Raw genomic sequence first — 8,990 nt, 5'->3', positions numbered from 1 at the left:
ATAGACCACATCATATTCAATCAGTGGTTTTGCCTAACCGATGTTGCTGTTGTCCCAAAATTCCAAACGGGATCAGACCACCGTCTTCTTCGTGCAAAATTCTACCTCACAGAACGAGGAGAAAAGAATGCAAGGTTTAAGAAGAGGACTCCCAGAACAACCACCAACTGGGAACTCTTTGGCTCTGTTGCGGCAACATGGGAAGATGCCGTCATTGACAACATTGATGAGGAATACGATCGAATGATTCAGCACCTCCATGATTGTGCGAGGAATGCCAAGAGAGAGATAACCACAAAAAACCGTCTTTCTTCGAACACTCTTGAACTTATTCGCCAACGTGGCTTGGCACGTGCCTCAGGCAACCACAAGCAAACGTCCGAACTGGCAAAACAGTGCAGAGAAGCCATCAAGGATGACCTCAAAAACAGGAGAGCAGCAGTACTGGTAGATGCAGCAGAAGCTGGGAAAAACATTCGTAATGCCCGCCTGTCCTTCACCAACTACAAAACCAAGATGACTGCCCTCCGACATCATGATGGATCTATCACATCTTCCAGAAGGGCAATGGAGAAGATTATTCATGACTTCTACTCAGATCTCTTTAATAGCCACATCCACTTGCCCACATACCACATACCACATGATGGATATGTCGTTCCCAATGTTCTCCCTTCCGAAATCCAACATGCCATCTCGTCTGTAAAGAAACAAAGAGCACCTGGCCCAGACAAGATCAGACCTGAACACCTGAAGAACTTACCATCAGTACTCATCAATACATTGGCTCGACTCTTCACACGCTACCTATCTGAATGCAAGATTCCATCCCAATGGAAAACCAGCAAGACTGTACTACTATACAAGAAAGGAGACATCCACGACATTGGCAACTATCGCCCAATCTGCCTATTGTCTGTCATCTACAAACTATTCACTCGAGTCATCCTGAATAGGATTAGCAGAACACTAGATGAAGGACAACCATGTGAACAAGCTGGATTCCGAAAAGGATTCAGTACCATCGACCATATCCACACAGTAACCAAGCTCATTGAGGTATCTCGGGAGTTCAAGATGCCACTCTGTCTAACGTTCATTGATTTAAAGAAGGCCTTTGATTCTGTTGAGACGGAAGCGGTCATAGAAGCCCTAGCCAATCAGGGCGTACAAACTCAATACATCAGGATCCTTCGTGAGCTCTATTGCGGATTCACTACCAAGATCTCACCATTCTACAAAGAAGTAATCATCCATATCAAGAGAGGGGTTCGGCAAGGTGATACCATTTCACCAAAACTCTTCAGTGCCACCCTCGAGAACATCATGCGACGGCTGGAATGGGAAAACATGGGAGTGAAGATAGATGGTCGGCAACTACACCACCTCCGCTTTGCTGATGACATCGTTCTAATAACACCAAACATCAACCAAGCGGCACAAATGCTGAATGACTTTGACCGTGAATGTGGAAAGGTCGGACTACAGCTGAATCTTGCGAAGACAATGTTTATGAGAAACAGCCTTGTTCCTGACGCTCCATTCGCTCTCAACGGAACCACCATCTCCGAATGCAACAGTTATATATACCTAGGTCGAGAAATCAACATGATGAATGACCTGGCACCTGAGTTGCGCAGGAGGAAGAGAGCGGCTTGGAATGCCTTCAAGAGCATTGAAGAAATAACTAAAAGGACAAAGAACCTCCAGCTACGAGCACATCTCTTTGATTCCACTATTCTTCCTGCATTAACATATGCCTCAGAGACCTGGACCCTACGAAAACAGGATGAGAACACTATTCGGGTCTCTCAAAGAGGAATCGAAAGAACTATGCTTGGAATATCATGATTCACTCAAATGAGAGATAGAATCCGGAGTTCTGATCTTCGTCAACGCTCAAGAATCAGGGACGCTGTCTCATTTGCCAAGACATCAAAAATCAGATGGGCTGGACACGTAATGAGGTTTACAGACAACCGCTGGACTAGAGCCATTACTGATTGGATTCCACGAGACATCAAAAGATCACGTGGACGCCCACCTATAAGATGGTCAGACTTCTTCGTCAAGACCCTAAATGATCGGTTTGAGGCTCTACATGTTCCTAAAACAAACAGATACCATTGGGCTATGCTAGCACGCAATTGGGATGAATGGAGACGTTACTGGCACCCGCTCGAATAAATCGATGAATAATGGGGATTAAGTGATAAGTGATAAGTGATGACATTTTTATTATGTCATCTTATTATCTTATTCCTACTTTGGACAAACTGACAGGCTAACGAATGTAACCTGCCCACATGGCAGAATCTGGCAAACTCCCCGTGGCATACCCAATATGCCAAATACCAGTAACAATGATGGGTCTCATTCTCCTAAAGAGCCTTGAATATAGCACTTTCTTAAAAATCTCAGGGCTAGGATGAAGGAGACGTTACTGGGGCCTGCTCGAGGCAATCGACGAATAACAGGATGGTCATGATTCGTGATTCGTGATTTTATAAGTAGTTCACAATATTTGATTATATTTGATATTCAAACACCAATCCCACCACCATTACACCTTCCCATCATCATATTTTGGATGTTTCCATACCGAACCCCAACCCCCGCCCCAAAGCAGAACCAAAATAATTTATTTTGTATTGTTTGTTATGAATAAACAGCTGAAAATGCTCCCAAAACCTTTCCTTAGAGGAGAGTGTGTGAAGATTGTTGTATTTTACCCAGAGGCCAATAAGCCCTTCTATAATAGATTACTAATATGTTGTTAAGTGTTGAGTCTTGTGTGTTGTAAAAATACATGATTGCCACTCAATGCCTCTTTTGCAAACCACAACACCCAAGAGGAGAGAGAGAACAAAAGGGAATGCCCTGCCACAAAGGCAGGGTGGGATGGGGGAGATGGGGAGTGGGAGGATACTGGGATCCGTGGTGGTGGGAAATGGGCACTGGTGGAGGGATGGTATTTGATCATTGTATAACTGAAACCCAAGCACAAAAATTTGTAAGTCTACAACTGTACCTCATGGTGTCTCACTAATAAAAATTTAAAAAAATATATATTTCCTTCTAAAATTGGTTGCCTTCTACTTTAAACCCCATCAAATGTGGTGTGCTACTCTTGGAATGTGAGGTATGAGATGTCCAGGAATAGGTTTACTCGTGGGTGAGGCTCGGCCGAGCGTGGTGGAGGTAGCATTCTGGAGGTTTTTGGCTGCCAGGGCTGGGTCCCTTGGGGTGCGCGGCTCTATACTTTCCGCCTTCTCTTTTGCACAGCTCAATATGTCCCAGGACCTATTTTTGTTTGTTTGTTTGTTTCTGTTTGGGGGCCACACCAGCAATGCTCAGGGGTTACTCCTGGCTCTGTACTCAGGAATTACTCCTGGCTGTGCTATGGGCGAACCATATGGGATGCTGGAACTGAACCTAGGGCGGCTATGTGCAAGGCAATGCCCTACTCACTCTACTATTGCTCTGGCCCTGAACAATCTTTAGAAACACCAGCTTTGTCTTTTGGGGTGCTCGAGGGGTCCAAGGTTCACTCTCAGTGAACCACTGTTAACCGGACAGAGGGTTTAAAGTGCAGGTCCAGCAGTGCTTGGGGGACCTCGCAGGCCACCGCCATGGGTGCTCAGGTACATGCAGTCCCGGGTGGAACTGAACCTGCTTCTTGTGTCAGCTCTTCTGACCCTTCCCCATGCCTTGAAATCAGACTTCCTAGGGAAATTCCAACAAAACTTGTGCTAAACAGAAACTTTCAGCAGAGAGCAATCTCCATCCCATGCCTCATCCCATGCCTCAGTTTCCCTGTCTGTTAAATAGGGCTAAGGATTCTGTTCCAGGGGGAGCATTGGGTAAGAACATGAGAGGCAGAGGTTTAGAGAGAGACTGACAGGACTCAGAGGCATGGTTGCCCATCTGAGGCTTAGAGCAGGTTATCACAGGCTCCTTCCAGGACTACTTGTGAGCTGTCCAAAGAAACAATCAGGACTCTTTTTTTTTTTTTAACTTTTTTGGATCACACCCGGTCATGCTCAGTGATTACTCCTGGCTCTGCACTCAAGAATTACTCCTAGTGCTGGAGAGATAGCACAACAGGTAGGGCGTTTGCCTTGCACGCGGCCAACCCGGGCCTGATTCCCAGCATCCCATATGGTCCCCTGAGCACCGCCAGGAGTAACTCCTGAGTACAGGAGCCAGGAGTAACCCCTGCGTAATCACCAGGTGTGACCCAAAAAGAAAAAAAATTACTCCTGGTGCTGCTCAGAGTACCATACGGGGTACTGGGGATCAAATTCGGGTCGGCTGCATGCAAAGCAAAAGCCTATCCACTGTACCATTACTCCATTCCCAACAGAGGTCTCAGCGCCCTGCAAAACTGTTAGGGCACCTAAGAGCTGAGATTGGTCTGGCCTCCTCTGAGCACTGTGACTTTAGTTATATCAGTAATAAGCCTTGATTTTTGTTTTTTGCTTGTTTTATTTTTGTTTTGGGGATACTCCCAGTGATGATCAGGGCTTACTTCTGGCTCTGTGCTCAGGAATCACTCCTGGTGATGCTCAGGGTACCATATGGGATGCCCAGGATCAAACCCAGCTCAGCTGCATACGAGGCAAGATCCTCTCCGCTATACTATCTATAAGGTCCCTACAAGTCTTGTTTTTTTAAGAGCCAGGTTTTCCATAATGTCTATGGGTTTCCAAATTGCACAGGATGATGCTGTGCTGGCAGGATACTGGATGCTGGAGAGAAATCTGTAAGGACTCGTTCCCTCTGAATGGCAGTGGCCCGTAGAAGAGTAATCTGGCAATGCCCAGCCCCGACCGCGGGGAGGCAGCAGAGGGTCAGGAGTCAAGCTTCAAGTGAGGGCTGGGGAAGCCGGTGTGACTTTCTACTTGGTAGCGTTGTGACTGAGTAATTTCAGTTCCTTCTTTAAGCCTCAGCTTCCTCTGGGAAACAGGGATAATCACAGCCCTTGTCAAAATTACGCGGCTCAGTTCTGTGTGTGATGCATCTGGGGAACTGTTACTAGGGTTAAATCTTGAAGATGTACATTTCCTTTGACCTAGCACTTCCATTTCTGGGCAATCTATTCAAAGGAGATGATTAGCGATGCGTGCCAGTACTTAGCAGCTTGGAAAATTTTTTTGAGGGGGGAGGTAATATTTATAATGGCATAATATTTATCAAAGTTTTGATGTTCAACAAGAAAGAGTGGTTAAACAAATTAGAGTTCATTGGTAGGATGGCATCTTACACAGCTATTAAATGAATGTTTTTGAAGAATATTTAATGACATGGAAAGATGCCAATGATATTTATAAATCTGTAGCTCTCTTTTTTTTGTTTGTTTGTTTCTAGGGGGTCACACCTGGCAGTGCTCAGGGCTTACACCTGGTTCTGCATTCAGGGATCACACCTGGTGGGCTCAGGGGATTATCTGTGGTACCAGGGACCAAACCAGGTTTGGCTGTATGCAAGGCAAGAGCCTTACCTGCAGTAGTGTCTCTCAGACCCTTGTAATTGACTTTTTCTCTTTTCTTTTTTTAGTGTAAGGGGTGTACCACATCTGTCAGTGCTCAGGGATTACTCCTTGCTTTGCACTCACTCCTGGTGGGGCTCAAGGGACCATATGTGATGCCAGGGATCCAATCCAGGTCAGCTAAATACAAGGCAAGTGCCTTCCCTGCTATTCTACTGCTCTGCCTCTAGTAACTGCCTTTTTCAAAAGATGGCACCAGAGATAATACAATGGGTTGGGCACTTGCCTTGCACATGGCCAACCCTGGTTTGATCCCAAGCACTGCATATGGTACCCAGATCCCTGACAAGAGTGATGCCTGAGAGCAAAGTAAGAGTAAACCCTAAGTACTGTCCAGTATCACACAACCCTCTCGGCCCCCCAAAAATTACTGGACTGGGAAAATGGCTCAAAGGACATCATTGCATTCAAGAGGCTGGGTTTAATCCTGGCATCACATTCATCCGAGCACCACCAAAAGTGAACCCCCCTGCCTTGCAACATCAAGCATCTACTGAGCACCTCCGAGCATGATGAAGTAATTCTCCAAAACACAATGGAACAAAAACTGGTGGTGCAGCTGGTGCTGGGGGGCTGGGGAGATAGTTCAAGTGATAAAGCAATGCTTAGCATAAGCAAGATCCTGGAGTTGAACTCTGATTCCAGCATTCCTGACCTGCACCCATGTGTAAGCATTGCTGGCTGTGGTCCCTACATCTGAGAAACAAATTTTCCCTCCACCCTGGGGATCGAAGCCAGGTGCTCACACATGCAGGGTAAAGTGCTCTGTGAGTAAGCTGCATCCCTGGCCTAGAGAAACAGAATTTTTGTTTTTGTTTTGGAACCACACCTGGTGGTGCTCAGGGCTAATTCCTGACTCTGTGCTCAGTAATTGCTCCTTAAAGTGCTCAGGGAACCGTATGGGTTCCAGGGATTGAACCCACGTTGGCTGCATGAAAGACAAGAGCTTTACTCTTTATACTGTCTGGCCTAAGATGGGTAATTTTATTTTGGTGGGGTGCCACACCCAGCAGTCCTCACGGATCACTCCTGGCAGACTCAGGGAACCATATGGGGTGCCAGGGATTGTATCCAGGTCAGCTGAGTGCAAGGCAAGTGCCTTACCCACTGTCCTATTGCTTTGGCCCCAGGCCATTTAAAAATAAATATATTTTCCATTCTCTTAAAAGGTCAAGAGATGTACAGGGAAAGAAATGACTCACCATGCAACCATGCATTCATTTGCTGTTGCAGACATTAATTAAATGCCTACTGTGTGGTAGATACTGTGCCCAGACAGAGGGAACTCCTAAACATTTAATAGTATTTCGGAGGAGGTAGAATTCCACTGCATCCAGTTTAACAGATGTTTACTGAGCATCAACATGCTAATAATGCCAGGGGCTGGGCACCGCCAGGCAAATACACTGAAATTCAAGTTCTCATGGAGCTGACATTTAGCAGGAGAGACAGCCCCAAACCATAAGCCCCATGAGTGCTGATTACAAATCTGGGCCAAGGTGGTTAGAGCAGAGACAGATAAGAGAAGCCAGAAGGGAAGTGGCTTTGTAGCATGTGTGAAGGAGGTCTGCAGTTGTAGCTGGGAGGGTGGATGCCGTCTCACTAATAAGGGGACATTTGAAGGAGAGGACCTCCCTGCAGAGAAATATTCCAGACCGAAGGAACAACAAAGTACAAAGATCTTCAAGTGGGAAAAGTCAGATTTTTATAGGATTGTTGTGCTACTTCCTTTTCAAAAACAGGGGCTACAGAGACAGTACAGCAAGTAGGGTGGTTGCCTTACATGTGGTCAAATCAGGTTCAATTCCGTTCAATCCTGGTTCCTGAAAGCTCCGCCAGGAATAATTCTTGAGTGCAGAGTCAAAAACAAAACAAAACAACCCAAACAAAAGCAAACAAAACCCATAACAGTGGCCAGGAAAAAGGCACTTTCCTGGTAAGTGGCCAATCTGGGTTTGCCTCCTTCCCCCACTCCCCCCACACTATTATAACACTATTATAAAATCTTTGGAGCACTGTCAGAAATGATCCCTGAGCTCAGAGCCAGAAGTAAACCCTGAGCACTGCCAGGTATGGTCCAACATCCCCTCCAAACTAAGAATAATTAAGTTACCTATAAAAAGCCCATTAAAGGCAGATGAATGGATAAAGAAGTTGTGGTATATATACACAATGAAATCTTACTCAACTCTAAGAAAAGATGAAATCTTGCAGTTTAGTGCCATTTCGATGTTACAGAAGGGCATGTTGAGCAAAATAAGAGGAGGAGGACAAATACCGGATGATCTCACTCATCTGTGGTTGACGGGAAACAAAACAAGGGAAAGACGTTATTAAATGACAAACCCTTGACCTTGAATTACCAGACTGAGATTACCAACAGTGGGGATGGGGAGTGGAGGGGAAGGAAGAGGCAGACTAGAAGTGACATAAGAACTTGGGTGGAGGGTGGGGGGCACTCTGATGCTAGTGAGGGTGCAGCGACTTTGTATTTCAGAATCATAAATGTGGGGCCAGAGCAATAGTACAGCAATTTGGGCACTTGCCTTGCACCTGCTGACCTAGGTTTGATCCTCGGCATCCCATACGGTCCCCTGAACATCACCAAGAGTGATTCCTGAGCTCAGAGCCAGGAGTAAGCCCAGAGCATTGCCTGGTGTCCCCCTCCTCCCCAAAATGAAGGATAAAATAAAACCACTAAAAATAATTAATTTGTTCAAATGGTATCTTGGTTCTAGATCAACTTTCCTGACTCAAACCATCCTTCAAAACTCATCATATACTTTCTGGGGCCAGAGCGGTAGTACAGCAGGTAGGTCGTTTGCCTCGCATGTGGCTGACTAGGGATTGATCCCCTGTATTCCATATGGACCCCTGGAGCACTGCCAGGCGTAATTCCAGGAGTGCAGAGCCTGGAACAATCTCTGAGCATCACCGGGAGTAACTTCTGGGCATTGCTGGATGTGACCCAAAAAGCAGCCCCCCCCCCAAATAAAACCCCCAAAACTCATTATATACTTTTTTCTATCCTGAGACAATTGGGTTGCTTCTTGGAGCCTCAGTTTATATACCAAATAGGTATCAATGATACAATAGAGTATCCAGGAGACAATGCAAGCAAAGCACCTGGCCAGGAAGTCTGGCCTAACAGTGAACGCGTGGAAGACCTTTTTTGGCCCGTAGGACCCGTTTCTGCCTTCCACCCTCTGACTCCTTCAGGGAAAAGGTGGGCGTTAGGAGGAGGAGTCGTCATTTTCCTTTAAGAACCCGAGAGTGTCCAGAGCCGGCCTCCCAGTCCTCTTTTCCAAATTTTCCAATCCCCGCTGGGCATTTTCCCTCGGAAGGGCTCCGATTGGCTGATCCGCACCAATCGGCGGCCGGAGCGCGCGCCCCGCCCCGCCCCCGCGGCCCGCCCCCGCCCGGCCGGCACCGTTGCTAT

The sequence above is a fragment of the Sorex fumeus genome, unplaced genomic scaffold (assembly GCF_029834395.1).
Source record: "Sorex fumeus unplaced genomic scaffold, SorFum_2.1 ptg000122l, whole genome shotgun sequence".
NCBI lineage: Eukaryota > Metazoa > Chordata > Mammalia > Eulipotyphla > Soricidae > Sorex > Sorex fumeus.
This window is presented reverse-complemented; position numbering follows the sequence as displayed.